The following is a 12,445-nucleotide window of genomic DNA, read 5'->3' on the forward strand; positions in this document are numbered from 1 at the left end:
GGGTTTAATATGGACTATGTATATATCTACTAAACCCAGTTCTTTCAGGAGATTCAAATATCTATTTAAGGGAGTTCTTTTCTTTCTATCAAAGGTTGATATAAATTTAGCAGAGCTGGTTTACATTTTGTTTACCTAAAACTTTTAATTGTGATTCAGAACATGTCAATTTGCTCCCTATTTGTTCAGTGACCCTTTAAAATCAGAAAGAAATCTAGGTTCTAAAGGCACAACGGTTTCTTTAGCGTGAACCAGAGCTAGAATTTCAGTTTGAAATAAGTCCCACTTAGGGAAGAGTGGCATGAAAATAATATGATTAAATTAATTTAGCTTTCATCAGCATCTCTGGCAGACTCTGTTTTCAGGATGCCCTGGGATGAAATAACATTGGTGTCTGCTGGTCTTATGCTGGAATCTTGGCTGACAGTCATGGCAGTGCTTACACAGACCTTAAGAATACATAGTTATTATTTCCAATCTCATTTCCTTAAACATTATTTTTCCCTGTGCCCAATTAGAAGATAATTGTCAAGTTCAGAATTCTTTTTTTTATTTTAGTTTTTCACTTATTTTTGATCCCTGCCAAGGCCCGAAAAAGTAGTTGTACAATTTTAACAATTTATTTTTAGTTCTTTAATCTTATGGGAAAACAGCATGGAATTTTGAGCAAGTATCACCCTCATTAAGAATCAAGCGAAAATCTACTCTAAAAATCCAATTAAATGTCAAAGCCACTGATATTAAGACCCCAAAGATAATTAATTTCACTTTAAAGAAGAGACATCAGGAATATTTGAGGGAAATGTGAGGACAAAGCTAGACAATTTCAGGGTTAAACAAGACAAGTCACAAGGTCAAAAGTAATGCCCCGAGTTTCCATAACAAAGTTGTTAACCTTAAGTTGTTGAAAGTGCCTTTTATCCTTGCTGGATATGATTTTTCCATCCAAAGGTTTAAATGTTTTTTGGGGAGAATGGTGGATGAGAAAAAAGAGACAGATACAGCATTTACCGTATGTCTCTAGGTAGCAAGATATTTTGGAATATGTCAGACAAATATGAGTTCAGTCAGGCTCTTACAAGAATATTACTGTGGATTAAGTACTTAGGGTTTCCAAGCTCAGTTCCCTTATCACTACCATATGATACAAATCCACTTCAAGAGTTGATGTGAGTATTCACTTATTCATCATTTATGCATCCATTTCAAAATATTTTTTGTTCCTATGTGGCAAGCTCTGCTCTAGGTACTATGGATTCAAGTCGTAGAAAACCACGGTCTGAAACTTTTGGAGCTTATGACCTGTGGAAGATAGACACACCAACACACATCAATATCATGTGTGATGAGTATTACAAGCAGGGAAAGACAGAAGCTATGACCACATGTAGCAGATGGAAGCCTCACTGGAGAAATGAAAGATATTAGGTGATATTTATAAAAAGACTTTTCAAGAAACCAGTCATTATATTATGTCAAAGAAGTGGATAGGAGGTGGTCAGATAAACACATCAAAATGGTTAAGACAGAAGCAGCATATTTAGCAAAGGCATTGTATGTTTGGGGATCTATAAAACGTTTAAGCAGCTCTTAGGGTAAGATGAGATTGAAAAACTAACTGGGAAAATATCTTTAATGGTATAAATGTCAGGCTAATGACTTTGGACTTCAGTCTATACGTCCTCTTTATGGTGTAACAAGAAGAGAAAAATCACAGGACAGAATACGGCATATCTTCCTAGAGCATTAATTTCACTACAAGTTACATAAAAATTTGCACACATTGTGGAATATTACGTGATAGCTACATGACTTATAAAGAAAAAATGAGGCAGAAACACTTCTGACTGCTGGTAGCAACTTCAGCTTCCACATTTATTCACCTCTATAATTAGGGGATTTTAGGAACAGTTATTCGCTCATTTCCTGGCAGGGAATCATGGGAAGTTTTCGCTGAGCAATGCCATGTTTGTGGTACCTAGCAAGACTACAATTTATGAACAGAAACAGGTTAATTTCCTATCAAGTTTTCTTAGGAAAAATTTACATTTTTTAATGTTTATTTTCTAATTAATAAATGACTTGCTTTCAGTCTCACTCTATGCATATATAAGATTCTCTGAGGAAACTGACACATAAAAAAGATAAATCTATGATTTAGTACAGGTACTTGGCAGGATTTTGGCATGCAGATCTCTGCCAGGGAATGATGGGCCAGGTCAACAGTTCATGGCTATATTTCTAGAGAGGAACTTTGCATCCTTGGCTTCCAATAAGATACTCTGCTACCTAGCAGGGGACGTTTACGTTACCTCCAAAGCAGTGATAGACAGACAGACAGAAAGACAGATAGGGAAACAAAGTCAATAAATAAATTAAAAATAAAAGTTTTTCAGAAACATTCAGTTCCTTAAATTTGCCATACCTTAAAGTATCACTCAACTGAAAATAAAAGGAAATTTTTAGTGTGGTAAATCTAATGAATGCAGGTGCCTTCGAATAGTCTGATTTCCTCAAGTATCCAAGAGAAGGTAAGGAGGAGGTATAAGACCAAGCTGTGAGAGCCAACCTCTCCAGGTATCTAGGTAATGCCAAGAAATCCAGGAGTGCCTCAGCCTGCTCTACTGAAATTCAAAATGCCATATAAGCATTCAGGGGCTACATAACAACTTACCATCAGAAGACACTGAGCTAGAAATAACTTGGATAGTATCTTGTTAAAGGGTTTTTGTCTATATTCACATACACATCTGTTTTAATCACTAAGGTACTGATTTATCATCCATTATTTTGTTATAAAATTAAAATATACTGAATTTTTAAACAGGCTTTTTCCAATCAAAATAATTATTTGTCAAAATATTAAAAACTAATAAGTATAATACATCTATTTGAATAAATAATCACCATTTGGACGTTCTGAGAGAATACGATTATTTTATAGGCCTTTCGTGGGAATAGTGTTTTCACGAAATACATTCATGTTTGTAGTTGTGTGATCTATGTTTCTAGCAAGAAAAATTTTGATATGCATTCTAACAGTGTATATGTGCATACATGGACTAGGGTATATTTTGCAAATAGCCCAGTTGTTTTTTTCTCCAGTTTCTTTTCTTTGCTCTGCACAAAAACTTGTTTACTCATTGAACTAGTGTCCTTCATCAAATCAAATTTGGCCTCTGAGTTACAGAAGTCTTTTGAAACCCACAGCAGAAAATCTTGAGAACCCAGTCATTTCATTTTCAAGAACCAGATATTTTGCAACACAAAAAGCTAAGCCCGGACAGAAACTGGGCAGAAAATGTATACACTAAATGACAGATTTGAGACAGATAAAAGAAGACTCAAAATGTTCCTATCTTCACAGATTAGATAAAGGTTGTGGGAGCTGAACAAAGACTTCCTCAGGGGGGACTGGTGTCATTTCATCACAGACTGATGAAAATTCCAGACAGGTTTGGGAGGATCTGAGAGCAGAGAACTGTGATTCAATCTCTGGGTGAAGTCCAGGGAAGAAGCAGGTTTCACATTGAATTTTTTCATTCCTGCCTGGCATGATATTTGTGGGCTAAAATGATGATAAGGCACATATAAAGAAAGAGTGCCCAAGAGCAAAGAGCATTTATAGCCACAGAGAACATTCCTAAATTTACTATGCCATCAAAGAGGGGAGCTGCAATGTTTAAGAGCAGAAGATACATTTTTCCCCATCAACAAAGTGGCATTATAGAAAGGTAGAAATCACCAAAATGGCTGAATCAAGACTTGAAATGCCTGAGGGGGGCGGGGGAAACAACCAACCAACCAAACAAATGAATAAATTATTGCAATTCATCTGGAAGTGACTAGATTACATTTTCTGTCAGGTGAAAGAAAAGAACCTTAAAATAGAGAATGTTATATTATATAAACATTTCTTTAGCATAAGTGGTTTGCTGCTTTAGCGAATTTTCCTATAGACAGATAGAAACTTGAAGAAACACAATGGTTTTTCCAATATTCCCTTTGCTCCCGCAATTAGAGCTAAGCTATACCTCTTTATAAAAACTCTCTTACTTCTTGTTTGACCCTATCAAAACTCCTATTCACCTCTGCTCAGGAGCATATACTGTGAAGTGACTATAATAATATGACGAAAGTAATTCACACCAATTTATGATAAGACCGAATTTCAAGAGAAAGATAAAGAGAATGGTGGATTTCAGAGCAGTGGATCTACATACTTTGGATGCCCAAACGGCAATATATGTAACCAAAGCTGCAGTTAATGTCTCTTTCATTTGCCACACCCACATCCACATCCACACCCAGAGGATATAAAGGAAGAACCATGCTGTCTTCAATTTTGCAAATGGCCCTCATCTCATACAAAACAAAGAGTTATTGTTGCTTGGTAAATCTGAATTAGAATAATGTATGCTGGATATGTATAACATTATACTACAACTCATCAAATACATGATTATTCCCCTAGATCAAAAAAAAATTACTACCTTAAAATCATTCCCCAGTTAAACATGGGTGATTTGACTATATGAATATCTGAGACGTGATCTTATCTGTAAAGAAATAATAATAAAGATAATAACAATACCTGCTTCAATAGATTTTTTTGAGGATTAAATCAGATAAAGTTAGAAAAATCACCTCAAAAATTCTTGGATCTCTACCCATGCACATATTTCTTTCATGCATAGAAATGTTGAATCTATTTACATTTTTAATGGAACTGGATAAATGCGACAAAGTAGGAGAATTAAGGGCTACATAGTTTCTATGTATTGTGAGAAGCTAGTTATGAGCTCTGACACATGATTGTGATGTTGCAAATTACTGTGTGAGAAGAGGTAGAGTATTAAAGTATATCCAAGACAAGCAATTTAAGAAAAGATGAGGTATATTCAAAAGATCCAAAATAGATAAAAGAAGTCTGCACTTTCAAGGTGTGTATTTATATCGATTTTTCTAAACAAACAAACAGGAAAGTTTCCAGTGATATGTCCTAAAGTTCTCTTTTCGCCCAATTGTTGTTCTTACCTTAATTGCTTATACAGGAGAGAGGCCATACTCAGGCCACAGACTTTCATTACTTCTTTGTAAACTTATTCGTGGCTTTTAAGCTGCTAAACTTTACTAAGCACATCATAGATTCTTTTGATCACCAATGGTTTATAATGTCATTCATATGATATTCTAAAATATTTCACTTAATTACATTTACTATTTTACATGTATTTTTTAAATATGGAACTGACTACTATTAAGAGCAAAGTCCCAATAAAAAAGTTTACTTTACTCAAGGTTTACAAGTTTTACTAGGTCTGCAAGTTTACTCAATATTTACAAGCACTTGGTATAATTAACTCCTGTCTTATACATAAGACCAAAAATAATACACATTTTTATCACAAATGTAAGAGATGTGCATATAAGTGACACTCATCTCATAATATAAACTTTAAGGCAAGTCTAGTGTCTTACTATGTACATAAAATTTGCTGTTGTGAAACATGCATAATATTAAGGAATGCAGTATCTATGGAGAAGAGTTTTTTCACAGCTAATATAAGATAAACGTATCTGTGGGAAGATTGGAGAAATGGAGACATTTTATCACACTCATACTATAACAAATACGTAGGGAAAGAGAATATAGTAATCATAATAGCATTCCATTTTTACCCCCTCCCAAATCCATGTTTTCTTAATTAAAAATGTCCTAAAGTGCACATATTCTTTTAAAAGTAGCTCCAATATTAAAACAGCGATCACTTCCACACTGGATCTGTTCTCAATGCTGTGCCTGAGGCAGCTGCCAAAAGTTACACAGAGGTAATAGCTGTCACAGAAAGCTGAAGACTCAGGAAGCCCACAGGACCAGAGATTCTACCTCTTAGACGGAAGGCCAAGTCAGACCAGGGCATATGACTTCAACACTGGTGGTGGGTCAGAGAGGAACATCTGTATTTGTAAGTGGGGAGGTGGGAAGGCGGAGGTGTGTGAATGTGCACATGCACACTATGCTTCTCAGGAAGCATTTGACTGAGTTATTCTCACAATTGACTTTACTATGCACCTTTAAATATTAAGCTGAAAACAGTTTCCAGTGACTTAAATTAATATATGAAGCCATGGAGCACTATCCTTACAGATATGTTGGGGCCATGTAAGAAGGTTATATAAAATAAGATGCACCTCTTGGTCATTGATTGACCTGGTTTTCCAATTTAGAAAATAATATGTTGGGGAACTAAAATGACATGATGACTAACGTGCATATGGAGATGCAAAAAAATCTAGCTAGTAAGTTGACATATTGTATCACAAACTATTCATAAATTAAGTTTTCCATTATTTTAAATAGCAGGTTTATTAAAGTTGAAAGTTCCATATGTTAACTCTTACATTCACAGCATTCAGATCTGCAAGTAACTTTGGTGGTTATCCACAATATCTGCTGTATCTTCTCTCACGCTCATTCATTCGTCATTAAAGCAAAACAACTGTTCTGTTAATTTGTAAAGTAACTCATAAAAATTTCTTTCTGTGAACATTGCAAGCACCCTAAGTGTCCATCAATAGATTAATGGATAAAGGAGAAATGGCAGATATATACAATGGAACATTACACAGTCATCAAAAAGAATGAAATTCTGCCATTTGCGACAACATGGATGGAACTAGAGATTATAATGATTAGTGAAATAAGTCAGAAAAAGATAAATACTCTGTGTTACCATTTCTATGTAGAATCTAAAAAATAAAACAAATGAATAGATATAACAAAACAGAGACAGACTCATGGGGAACAAATTAGCAGTTACCAGTGGGGAGAGGGAAGGGTGAAGGGGCAAGACAGAGGTAGGGGATTAACAGATACAAACTACTATTTATAAAAGAAATAAGCAACAAGGATACATTATACAGCACAGGGAAATATACTCATTATTTTGCAATAACTTTAAATGGAACATAATCTACAAAACTCTTGAATCACTATGCTGTATACCTGAAACAAATATAATATTATAAATCAACCATACCTCAAGAAAAAAATTTCCTGACACACTTTTCTTTTTTCCTAAAGCCTATTGACGTAAGAAAAATACTTTCCTCAAGTTGATGTTTAAAAATTTTAATTCTTTAAAAATGATTTAATAATTCATACTTAATAAGTTGTGATATATAAACTAGATACAGCAGCTGTCATGAAACAGATAGCAAAAACTTGACATTTATTCATTTTTTTAAATTGTGGTAACATTGGCTTAGAACATTATATAAGTCTCCTGTGTACAACACTGTATTTCTAATCCTGTATACACTACAGCATGCTCACCACCAAAAATTTAGTTTCCACCTGTCACCATACAGGCGATTGCATTTACTCATTTTTCTCTCCCCCAATTTCCCCTCTGGAAATCACTACTCTGTTATCTGTATCTCTGTGTTTGTAAAACTTGATATTTATTGTCATTGCTCATTGTGTTTACTACTTAAAATCTCTTACTTCACATATAAAAATGGAAAATAGCGAAGTTTGAAGACTCATTCATGGTAATGACATTAAATAAGCAAATTTAAGACCAGAAGAAAGATATCCTGGCTTTCAATCCATGTTCTTTCCAAAACCCAGTAACTCCTCTCTAAGATACATTCAGGAATAAGAATATCTAACCCTAAATAAACAAAAAAAATCCTAATTACTGAAGTTATTTAATTAAAGAACTAATTTATTTCATGCAATCTGAACACATTAAATTTAAGGTGTATAAAATTATAATAAACCATATGTTAGGCGGTAAGTTCTATGAATAATAATACATACAATTTTTCATTAATGCCACCAGAATTTCAGAGTAACCTGACAAAGTGGAGAATCTGGCATTTTAAGTAGGGAGGCATATCTATCAGTGGGTCTTCATTTTCCTCCAAAAGGAACTGTGACCTCCTTTCCTAAACTGATTTAAGTCACATATTCCCTCCTTCCCCACATGATCACACTGTCCAGTATGAATGGTTCTCTAGCAATTACCTGACTGAAGGAAGAAAAAAATGAGGACGAAAAGAGAAACACCCATGTCAGACTAAATTATTATATTCGATACTCCTACACAGGTCATAATCAGATCATCCCAATAATTACAACAAAAATGCTTTACCTTCCCTATTCTATCAGAAAGGGTTCTGCTGTATCTATGAAACTTTGAAAAAGAAATCATCTGAGATCTGTGAGAGATCTGTGTATCATCTGCAGAACAAGAGAAAACGATATAAAAATACAGAGGAAATCAGAGTGATATTTTGAGTTGATTTTGAGGTTATGCCCCCCAATTGGGTTTGGTAATTCCTAAAGTATTTTCCCACTGCCTCCTCCATCCCTAGTCTCCATGCCACCAGATCATCTGGGAAGCAGATACCAAATTAGTACCATCTGCGCTAGAGAGCAACTATGTTATGGCTACACAGCCTTTTGTGAGATGACCCAGGAACTTAACTGCCGTAAGTTCCAAACAACTGATTTAGAGTTGGAAGCTGCATGTATGCTGGCTCAAAAAGGAATCCCACATGGAAATGTGAGGGAGGGAAACATGGCTCTGCCATGTCAGCTAAATTGGCCTCAGCAATCATTGGGGTGGCACATGTTACATCCAGAGTATCTCCATAACTGTACTGTTTTCCTTCAAATATGTGCATACAAAATTCAGGCACTGGGATCATGAGAAAAAGCAGAAAAAAAAAAAGAGCTTATAAGTTATCTCTGCCTTAAGTTATAGTCATGCACACTAAAATGAGATCACAAATAGATGTACCACTGCAAAGTCATATAACAACACAGCTCAGTGGCACAAAATGATTTTAAGCACGGATCTTTTTTCAAGTACTCAAATAGGGATACCATTGATGACAGTGCCCCACACTAGGTATAACAAAGTTCTCTTGCCAGAACCATGAGAGCAATCAAGAATAAACATGCCCACACATAAGAATTCTTCAGAGATAAGCTCCTATTTTAGATTCTATAACTGTATCATTTATGACAGATCTTACGATGGCTCCTGTCCAAGGAACTGCACATTTTGAGCCAATGATAACTGTTAATCTACCTCAGAAAAAAACAACATACAAGCTTTTATTATTACCCAAATTTTATAAGTAAAAGTTATAATTAGTTTCCCCATATTTATATTAGGCTAGGCCTCTGAATTTGAGGGTTTCTCTTACCATGTACAGAGGAACAGGGCTGTAATGAGCTTTAGTTCTAGTCTGGGGAAATCCTGTTATTTTTGTCCTAAAAAAAGTTGTGCCAAGATCGCAGTTGTTTTGGATGAAACATCTACAATTGGAGAAAGATCAAAGTCAACACCTTGAATGGAGCCCAGAATCTGATTGGTAACTGATCTGGATATAATTCACAGGTGTTACATGCTCCATGCTTTTGGCCTTTCCATCTGTTCTGCATCACTCTGATTTTAAATAGTTAGCACTTCAGTCGCTTCATGCTAATCCAATATTCCAAACTGGACCCTGAGATCATATGACCAAACTCTCTGGCTTAAATAAACAAGACTAATGTGTCTAGGGAACACATAATTAAATGGCTATATGTGCTTAGCAATGGGCAGAAATTATCTTAGCTTTTTGATTTTTTACAATGGAAAAAGTTCAGGACATCATAGATGCAACATTAATTTTCAATCATGGTATCATAGAACCTTGCACTGGGATTATACTCTATGTCCACCAAGTGGTGTTTTACACTATGTTTGAAACAAGGCCCAATTCCAAAGCTTAAACGGCATCTTATTTCAGGAAATAAAGATCAAAAGATATTTCTGTCCCTTAAGTGTCGGGGGTCAGTGTAGAATAATGTGGGAAAAGATAACACATATTCATATCTATATAATATATGCAAGATAAAAGGTAACTGCTCATGTAGACCATCAAACAAAGAGCCATGGAGTTTCAAAGGAAAGGGAAAAAGGCCATAACCTCAGTCTGAGCAAGGTGAGAGGCAGATAGATTTCATGTAGGAGGTTGCATTTATTATGGACTTGAATGAGGGATGATCATTTTAAAAAGGTGATAAATTTTTAAAAGAGAAAACTCTGAAACTCTGTACAAACACTGAAATATTAACCTGTTATAGTGCACTGAAGTGACATGGGTGTAATTCATTTCAAGTAGAACAGAGAGAAAGTGTCAAGAAGAGTCCAGAGGCAAAAAGATGGAAGCTCATTTTGATGTCAAGACACTACATATCAAAGCAAGAGAATTTTATTTAATACTACAAGCAATGGGGAGTTATGAAGGTTGCTAAGCAAAGGTTGACCCTCCTATTAGATCTACTCTTTGGGAAGACAACTTTAATTATGTTAATATAATTAACAGAAATGGAAGATTTACAGGAAAGTATTTACATGACTATAAAAGAGGCTTTCAAAGATACTGAGGACACAATATAGGCTGATGACACTAGTTATGGTAACGGAGGAAGAAGATAAGGCAGTATTAAGGCAGATGCTATGTACTCTGGCAATTGAATTGGAGGCTGAAAGTGAGATGCAGGGAAATTAAGGTATGAAGGAGCCCCTGGGCCGCCATCTCTAGTCCTGACACACCACTGAACATTGAGTATAAAGAGCTACTTCTTCTGACTATAGTAATGATTAATTCTGTCATATATCTTCTGGAAATTCTGAAGTAGATGCGGCCCTGTGAGAAAGAAAGGCGGGAGGAAATAGGTACCTCCCGTGTCTCCTCCCTCAACACACACACTGCTGAGAAGGTTGCCAAGGAGCAAAAAATGAAAGGCGTATTGATATGATACAATTTTCAAGTAGTCATAATGGCTACAAAAGAATTCACAACCAAAAATGTCTGGAAATACACTGAAAGTATAAAAAAAGACTATAACATTTATATTACCAGTTATATGATATTATTATGCACATGGTCAATGTGAATAAAAATGTTAGCTGAAGATGACTTAATAATCATCATGAGTTATAAAAGGTTATGAAAATTATACGAGGTTGATGATGCTAGAAGAAATAAACATTGTGTATGTTATAAATCACATATACTGCTCAAATACTCTTTAAGGTGTCCTAACATCTGCATCTACATGCCTCTCTATATTTCCCTAATGCTAAAAGATAATTATGTCCTTACCAGAAATACAGTCACGATTAAAAGCTTATTTTGGTGAAAGATGATAAATTAAGTTTTGGCTAGAGTTTCATGAATTACTCAGGAAATCTAGGAGAAACAACCACTAGGAAATATGAAGCTGGGGCCATGAAAGATATCAGAGGTTTAAATTAATTCATAGAGAAAAGTGGATTAAATCACTGCATAAGATTGGATAGTGAAGGAAGAAGAATTCAGAGGCCACGGCATTTGGTTGGGAAGATACGTCTCAACATAGGGTTGAGAGTAAAAGCTCCTGGAAATCATTCTAAATCTTGATTCTATAACTCCTATTATCAAATGTGCCTGAATTCACCTTAGGGAATTTGGTGTCAAAAACATAACCCCACATAGCTTCTGATGGACATGCCACAATATGGTCTGGCTATTTTGAAAACACTCTTTGACAAAACAATGATCAGGAGGAAATCACAAAAAAGAGGCCATGTCCTGACTGAACAGTTACAGGGTAACATAATGGCATCTTTCTAGTTCTAGAACTGAATTATTGTCACACACACGCACACACACACAAGCCTCAGTCTGGCGATTAAAGTTCTACGTATATCAGCAGTTCACAGCTAACTGTCTAATGGGTAGAATATCAAGCTGGAGAACTACAGTACTTCAAATAAGACAGGGATACATCATTTAAGAATTAGTGATCCTGAAATGAAAGCCGAAGATCCTCAATTGTGTGTGTATGTGTAGAGTCTTTTTTTTTTTCAATCGCCAAAGCTTTTAACATCACTTTAATTAATAGAGTTGGAGGTAAGGTTCAAGTAGCAAAACTGACTGAGAGCAACTCTGTATAAACAAGAATACTGGAGGACATTGCGGCAAGAGAAATATGACAACTTGCAGACAAAAGAATTATCTGGATTGTGCGGAAAAAGAAGCAGTGGAAGGACATTTCTCCATCCAATCAATCATTTATTTATTCAGTATATATTTATTGACTATATCTTAAGTGTCAGTGACTGTTTTAGCACTGTGGTTATAGCAGTGAACAAAAATTTCATACTCTCAAGAAGCTTGCACTTTGGGGCAGGGAGCCATATTACAAATAAAAGTGTGAGAACCAAGCAGACAGGCACTGTTAGATAGGATCATCAAAGAAAGCCTGCAGGGGGAGTGATCTGAATGAAATGAGAGAGAAAGCCATACAAAAATCTTGGTGGGGAGAAAGGTGGTCATTCTAGAAAGTGCAAAAGCCCTGAGGTAGGCATATGCTTCTTATAGTCAGTCAAGA

This window comes from Camelus bactrianus, chromosome X (assembly GCF_048773025.1).
Source record: "Camelus bactrianus isolate YW-2024 breed Bactrian camel chromosome X, ASM4877302v1, whole genome shotgun sequence".
Taxonomy (NCBI): Eukaryota; Metazoa; Chordata; class Mammalia; order Artiodactyla; family Camelidae; genus Camelus; species Camelus bactrianus.